Source organism: Trachypithecus francoisi, unplaced genomic scaffold (genome assembly GCF_009764315.1).
Source record: "Trachypithecus francoisi isolate TF-2019V2 unplaced genomic scaffold, Tfra_2.0 Contig00884, whole genome shotgun sequence".
NCBI lineage: Eukaryota > Metazoa > Chordata > Mammalia > Primates > Cercopithecidae > Trachypithecus > Trachypithecus francoisi.
In genome coordinates, this window is record NW_022680966.1 from 4432 (window position 1) to 13089 (window position 8658).

The 8658-nt window shown below is 35.2% G+C and overlaps 1 pseudogene; it reads left to right on the forward strand.

The window, feature by feature from the left end:
• Nucleotides 1-579: 579 nt before the first annotated feature.
• LOC117089752 lies at nt 580-1413 on the forward strand (annotated as a pseudogene).
• Nucleotides 1414-8658: the final 7245 nt, after the last annotated feature.

The window sequence follows — 8658 nt, forward strand, 5'->3', positions numbered from 1 at the left end:
TCAGAAGTCCTGGGGAAAATCCTGTAGCTTGCTTATATTTTTAACCTTTCTTTTTCAAAATTGTGGTAACTAGATGAGTTCATCAATGAATGTATATAGGAGTGACTAGTATAATGTCTAGATTTATGATTTAGTAAATGTAATTCTTACAACTGACTCTAAAAGTGTTAAAAGAGTCAAATTGCAATAGAATATTATCAGTGAAACAGAACTGTAATAACTTTGGGAAATTTTATCTGTCCAAATACATGTGAACTAAGGTTCTTACTATAGGGTGGTGAATGGGTTAGATATCAAAGTGCAAATGCAATTTTTTTGATATATTTTAATTTAGTCAAATTTGTTAATGCATTAATTTTGCTTTTGGGTTTGTGGTAATTCAGGGAAAGGCTCTTCCAATTCTGATATTCTTAAAAATTCTCTGGTGTGTGTGTGTGTGTGTGTGTTTACTTTTATAAATTCATTGACTTTAAATACATTTCTGAACTTTTTGGAATTTATGCTCTATAAGGTTCAAAGTTTTGCTTCAACTTTTTCTCCAGTTGGACATCCACTTACAATAACTTTGTTAGTGTACGGATGTGCAGATTATTCATTCACTTGAGAGGTAATCATGCTTACCTTGAAAAGAGTATAAAACTCAATGAGGAAACAATAACAAAAACAGCATTCCAGTATCAACAAGAGCTTCATGATCTCAAGGCTGAGAATACAGGGCTCAATTCCAAACTGTTGAAGGCAAAAGAAAGCAAGGCAAGACTGGAATCTGAAATTGAATCATATCAGGCTAGACTGGCTGCTGCTATAAGTAAACACAGTGAAAGTGTGAAAACAGAAAGAAACCTAAGACTTGCTTTAGAGAGAACACAAGACGTTTCTCTACAAGTAAAAGTGACTTCTGATATTTCTGAAGTAGAAGATAAGAATGAGTTTCTTACTGAACAACTTTCTAAAATGCAAATTAAGTTAATTACCTTAAAAGATAAGTTCCGTAAGACAAGAGATACTCTCAGAAAAAAGTCATTGGCTTTAGAAACTGTACAAAACAACCTAAGCCAAACACAGCAGCACATAAAGGAAATGAAAGAGATGTATCAAAATGCAGAAGCTAAAGTGAGTAAATCCACTGGAAAGTGGAACTGTGTAGAAGAGAGGATATGTCAACTCCAAGGTGAAAATCCATGGCTTGAACAGCAACTAGATGATGTTCATCAGAATGAGGGTCATCAAGAGATAGTAAAAGAGGCTCTATTGAGAGTGGAAAGAAAGACCTCCTGCTAGAAGAGAAAAATAAGCAAATGAATGAATATAATCATTTAAAAGAAAATGTCTTTCAATATGAGAAAGAGAAAACAAAGAGTAGTAAGTGTCAAGGAAGATCAATATTTTCAAACTTCTAGAAAGATAATTTAAACATTTGGTTCTGGATACATGTCGAACCCAGTTGAATATAAAAATCAATAGATAAAAAGTGTGTTTACCATACTGTATAATTCCATTTACATGAAACATCAGAAAAGATAAATGTATAGGGACAAAAAGTAGATTAGTAGATTAATGTTTACAACGGGTGGGGCTGAAAGCTGGTAGTGACTGCTAATGGGTATGAGGGATCGTGCAGTGATGGAAATGCTCTAAAGTTGGGTTGTAGAGATGGCTGCGCAAGTCAGTAAATTTACTAAAAATCTTTTAACTTTATGTGAAACAAATTCTATAGTATGTAAATTATATTTCAACAAAGCTTTTTAACAAAAAAAAAGGAAAAATGTGTTTATTAGCTTGGAAACATACCTTGCTTCCAGGAAATAAAAGGTAGAGCTGAGAGATGATTTACTTTGAGAAAAGACATTGTGTCACCTCTGAAATTTTATTAGGCACAGAGTCATATTTTAAGGTAGATAGGCCTGTGTTGCTGATGCAGTAATTTTAATGTCTTTATGTTGCCACATGTGAAGACCATGATGAAGGTATAAATGGAAATGTTTACACCTGAAATAAGTATTTTCAAATTCAAATTGAATTAAGTGATTTGCTTCGTCACTTAATTCTAAATTCCCCAGATGAACTGAAGTGTATTGCTGTGTCTTGTAATACCTTCCTTTAAGTAGCTTTTTATGTATTTTAGTTGGTATAGCTTTGTTATTATTCATATTAATTTAACTTAAATCTGAAAATGTCAGTCTCAAATTACGTATTTTTATGACCACATAATGTTTTAAAGGCACCTACTTGTTATAACATTATAATTTAGGATAAATGTGGTAGATTTTAGCAAAACCATATTTGATTTGGTCTTCCCACTGGTATTTATAATTTACTCTGCATATTTATATTAATAATTAGCTCATAATTTTTATTTCAAGACTCAATGACTATCATTTGAATATAACTGTGTCCAGTACAAAGATATTGTAGCTGCCTGTGATTTATGAGTTAGGCATTACATCCCCATTTTCAGACTAAAGAGGGGTGGCAGGCTTATGTACAGTGGGAATGGAGTGAGCACAGGAGGGAGTTGTAGGAACTTGAAGTCAGAGAGGGAGGTAGAGGCCTGTTTACCTAGGGCCTCAAAGGCCATTGGAATTTTACTTTTATTCTGAGATAGGAATCTGTTGGAAGGATTTGAACAGGTGATTGAATATGTTAGGAACTTTGAAGTTGAGTTGAGCTTCTAAGATGATCGAATGGTGGGATGAATCTGTTGTGTTAAGTAAGAGAATACCAATTTGGCAGGAAGTAACACATTCTGCCTCCCTCGCTGAATTCAGTAATAAATAAAAGTGTGTACATGTGATGAAAAGAAAGTGAATTGGTGTGTGTGGTGATAATTTTCAAAGTAGGTATATTAGAGTAAAATATTATTAACATAATAAGAAGACAATTTATAAAATCAGTAGCAAAAATATTTTATCAGGTGGTTATGAGGCAACTTCAATGAGAAGTGGCTGATCCCCTTAAAAAATTAACTATGTTAGAGTCTCCACTGGAAGGTACATCACATTGTCACATTAATTTGGATAAGACACAGGCCTCAAAGAAGAAATTATTTCAAGTGGAAAGTCAAGTATGTATGGAATTTAACATGTCAACAGTTATTCTGTAGCTGGTTGAATTATATAACATGTTTTAGGATACTAATTTTGGCAGAAGCTTGATTTTGTATTTTCATTTTAATTATTTCCATTTTACTAGGTTTATAATGTACTTTTTTTTATATTGTGGCTTTCATTCTACCATTTTGAAAAATCATTGCATAGCTTTTCTCTTACAGTATGTACCCTTGGAAAAATTAAGAATTATAAATCCTTCCTCACAGAAAATTGACTTTTTTCCTGTTAAACATATTTTCAAGTAATTTTTGTATTGCTCTGATGAGGCAGGCTAGATTAAATCAGAGGGGAATGTTTAATGGAATGTTCCAGAAAATTGTCTTATTTCTTCATTTTTGTGAATGGACACAGAATCTGTGTCTATTTATTTCACAAATTCTAGGTTAACTTGTAGAGAAAGGCCATTATACTATTCTTTGAAATGTTCATGTTTTATGTTAATTTACAAACTACTTGAAAAGTTAGGCATTCTCTTTATTTATCTTTTATTTAAAATATACTATAAAAGTGTAGAAATATTTAGATCTGATATAGTATGTACATCAAAAATTGAGAGCTGAGAAAATTATCTTGATCCTGCCATTGGATTTTAAAAACAGTTTCACTGAGATATAATTCACATATCAGGCAGTTCAACCATTTAAAATGTGCAACTCAGTATCTATTAGTATATTCACAGCATTTTTGTCATGCTGAAAAGCAACCCCACATCTCCTAGGCATGACTGCAACCTTCCTCCCTGTCCCTTCACCTACCCCTGTTATAGGCAACCACCATCTACTTTTGTCTCCATAGGTTTGCCTGTTTTGCATATTTCACATACATAGAGCTCTACAATATGTCATCCTTTGTGACTGGCTTCTTCACTTAGCATAATGTTTCCAGAATTTATGCATATTTTAGCACACATTGATAGTTTATTTCTTCTTATAGTTAAATGATATTCTATTGCATGGCTATATTTGTTTGCCATTCATTCATCAGTTGATGGACCTTTAGATTAGTTTCCACTTTTTAGCTATTATGGAAAATGATGCTGCGAACATTCACTTACAGGTTACTATGTGGACATGTGTTTTTATTTCCCTGCTAATTGGACTTTATCCTCAGAGTTAATTGGGCAGATGTCAGCACTTGTCTTGCTCATGCTAGCCTTTCTGCCTTCTTAGTTTCTGTTTATCTAGCCTCATTCATTCAGACCTGGCAGACAATTTTTTTGTTTTCCTGAAGCTTTCTCTGATTGTTCTGACTCTCATTGACCTTATGTGCTAGCAATTGTTGGCTAGTCTGTGCAGAAGAACTTAGTCCTTAATTTTACATGGCTTTTTTTTATGGAAGATAATTTTCTCTCATTATAAATTTGCTTAACAGGGGAATAATATATAACATGTATGCCACCTATCCTTGCATAAATTGAAAATATTTTAGCTTAGAAGTTTTTAGCATACAATTAAATACTTTATAACAGTACCAATTATTTCTTTTTTGAGACCTCGACACAGTAAAGTTTATATTCTAAATGTATTTTTAGCAATTAACTATCAAATCTAAACCAATTAGTCTAATAGAGGAGAATCGGTCAATCACATGTTTATGTTTTTCTCACGATGAGAAAGAATCTAAATTGGCCTTTTTTCACTATGCAGTCAGAACTGTCTTTCTGGACTGCCACCAGTTTGTCAGCTGAACAGTTCTGGCTGCAGCTTGTCTGATGAATGATAGCACAGCCCCTCAATCTGAGTGCTCAGCAGAGTGCTTGTGAAGGCAGCACCACAGCAACAGTTGCTCAGAGGGAACTGATTCAGGAGCTTCAATTTAGCAGTAGTGTCCAGGGTTTTTGGCTCAGTGTCTTTAGCCTATCTCTGCTGGTTATGTCAGTTATGTACTATTCAGTCCAGGAGGTGCTACTTACATTGTAGTACATGCATAGTCATTGCCTACTGAGTCACACAGAGAAAAGTAGGTTATAAATTATATGCCCCCATTTGCTGCAACTCTCAGTGGTGAGAAGAAGATTGCATGCAATTATAGGAGACCACTTCCATTGGCATGCCACCTGCCTAGCATACACAATTGTGTTAAGATATACACTTAAATAATTGTGCTAGTAGCAAATATTTTTGTAGCTCACTATGTTCCATGTACTCTTCTAAGTCCTTCATGTTAGTCCCCAGTTAAACACCTGGTTAGGGGAGGTGACTCATGCCAGTAATCCTAGCATTTTAGAAGGCTGAAGCAGGAGGATCGCTTGAGCCCAGGAGTTTGAGACTAGCCAGAGCAATATAGTGAGACCCTGTCTCTAAAAAAAAAAAAAAATTAAACACTTAGCTGAGGCATGGTGGTGCATGCCTGTAGTCCCAGCTACATTGGGAGGCTGTGGTAGGAGGGTCACTTGAGCTTGGAATATTGAGGCTGCAGTGAACGATGATGAAGCCAGTGCACTCCAGCCTGGGTAACAGAGCGAGACTCTGTCTCACAAATAAAAGGTTTTGTATAGATTCCAATGGAAGTGAGTTAGACATCAGGCTTAGAGTTATTAGCCACTTTGTTGTCTGCCTTGGGAATAAAACATATAATAAGGGACAATATTAAAACCTCTTAATCAATAGCCTCTAACTTCTTGAGAAGGTTCTTATTTCATGAGTTTCTAAGCAAGAGACTACCTGGATTAAGACATTTGGTGGACACCATTTTGAGATGAAGTATCTCGATTAGGAGGAAGGGAGACCTCTACTTGACTGGAACTTCCCAATGATATAGTTGAGTGTCCCCCGAAAGAAACTTTAGAACAAGACTTTCATCACGCTATATCTCTATGGAAAAGGAAACTCTTTAAAAGAAAGCAAAGGCAAACAAGTGATAATCTGATGGAAAAAAAGGGCTGGGTGCTGTAATCCCAATATTTTGGGAGGCTGAGGTGGGTGGATTACCTGAGGTCAGAAGTTCAAAAACAGCCTGGCCAACATGGTGAAACCCTGTCTCTACTGAAAATATAAAAATTAGCCAGGCTTGGTGGTGTGCACCTGTAGTCCCAGCTACTTGGGATACCAAGGCAGGCGAATCACTTGAACCCAGGAGGTGGAAGTTGCAGTGAGCTGAGATGGCACCATTGCACTCCAGCCTGGATGACACAGTGTGACTCCATCTCAAAAAAGGGAAAAAAAGGACAAAGTATACTGATCCAAAAAAGAAGAAAGAAAGAAAAAAAGGACAAAGTATACTGGTCAGTATCATAACGGTGAGACTGTCCTCCTTTGAGATTAGAAAATAACAGTATACTCAAAGTAATATCAATAAGAACCAACAGAATAGACAAGAATAGAATATACAAGATTCAATATCTGCAAAAGTAATCTGCACAAAGTAGCAGTGTATGAGTGTGTGGTTGAGAATATTGTCTATAATATGTGTACTGGAAGGAAGAGGCCTCAAGATAAAAGATCAGGGCTGGAAATGTAGATTAGAAACTCTAGGTCAAACTTTTGATTTTTCAGGAGTCCTGAGAGAATTTAAAAAGTGGAATAGCAGCTGGGCATGGTAGCTCAGTCCTGTAATCTCAGCACTTTGGGAGGCTAAGGCAGGCAGATCATGAGGTTAGGAGTTCAAGATCAATCTGGACAACATAGTGAAACCCTGTCTCTACTAACGATATGAAAAATTTGCCAGGCATGGTAGCACACACCTGTAATCCTATCTTTTTGGGAGGGTGAGGCAGGAGAATTGATTGAACCCAGGAGGCAGAGGTTGTGTTGAGCCGAGGTGGTGCCACTGCACTTCAGTCTGGGTGACAGTGGGAGACTCCATCTTAAAAACAGCAACAATAACAATAAAAACAGAAAGGCATAGGGCTGAACAACAGAGGTTGCTGCATTTAGAAATGAAGTGGGGTCAGAGGAGCAGAGGGAGCATTTGGTCACTGCTCACAGTTGCTGCTGAGTAAAGCAGGATAAAGTCCATCATGACCCTTGGACTTTTTTGTTGGAATTATTAAAAATTTGATTTCAGTGTTAAAAACAATTAGTCATGAAAAACAGATTTCTGGATGAGACCATGTGTCATAGAGTCCAATGGAAGGGGAGAAACAGGATAATAGAAAAGCTACAAAAAGTAGACAAAAGTTGTGTTTTTGTTTATTATAGAAAAAAAAACTTTAAAGAGAAATGGCTAAGAGAAAGGGAAAAACTGAAACCTATGGGTGAATGCTTACAGAGAATGACAGTATTTAGCTCAACCTGAAGACAGATGAGGATCAAAAATGTAATGGGAACTAGATAAGAGTTTTCTAAAAATTGTCTTAGTAAGACGTAATTTAAGAAAAGTTGGAATATCTTAAACTATTAATGAAAGTGTTTCTAGAGCATCTTTAAAAACTAAAATGTAAATATAAGTACTCTTTTTTTTTTTTTTCTTTAACTAACTCTTAGTATTTTGTGCGTAAAACCCCTCATTTGTAACAAACATTTTTGGCATTTTAAATTTCAGAAAAGATAATGATGAAAGTATGAATCATTTTTAGCATTTTAAGAAAAGTGACTAGTTTTGAAATCTGCCCTTATTGGCATCAGGTTTATAAAATGCACTTTATAGCCCTGCCTAAATACATATTACTCATCAACTTATGAGAAATAATATTTTTAAGATAAAAGAGGGTCTCTGGATTTTACAAAAACAATTTTAAACACTTTTTTTAAGCCTGAAGGAAAAAATGAAGACTTAAGAAAACTTTTTGAGTTAGTATCATCACTGGAGTATAATGTGAATCAAATAAGAATGAAAAATCATGAATTAAAAGAAGAGGCAACTGGGTTTGATTTTAATATTGTAGAACATGTTAATCCTTTATTAATTGATTTAACTATAATTTTACTTGACTATAATCGAAATACAAATTCATTTTATGTCTGCATTTTCATAATTAAACAAATTCTATTTTAAAAAGTATTTCAGAAACTCACAACACAACTTTATAGGCGTGTGCCTTATGGGGGTGGGAGTCAGCTGAGCTGCTGGGGCAAGGTTGGGATGAAAAAATTTATATTAAAAATATGTATATAAGAGAAACAACATAATCTGAAATTTTTTTAGAATGCCAAAATATTATACTTATTTTTATTTTTATTTTTATTTTTATTTGAGACACAGTTTGGCTCTGTCTCCCAGGCTAGACTGTAGTGGCGCCATCTCTGCTCACTGCAACCTATGCCTCCAAGCAATTCTCCTGCCTCAGCCTCCTGAGTAGCTGGGATTACAGACATGTGTCACCATGCCTGGCTAATTTTTGTATTTTTAGTAGAGACGGGGTTTTGCTAAGCTGGTCAGGCTGGTCTTGAACTCCTGACCTCATGATCTGCCTCAGCCTCCCAAAGTGGCATGAGCCACCTTGCCTAACCACTTATTATTTAATGATTTTGAAAACAATGACAAAGCCTTGGACAACATCAAGTGCACTCTTCATTATCTAGTTTGAATTTTTATTTCTGAAGGTACTTTTGCTGTCTGTGGTCATCTTTTCTTCCTCTTGTAGTATCCTCTGCTGCATTCAAATTCT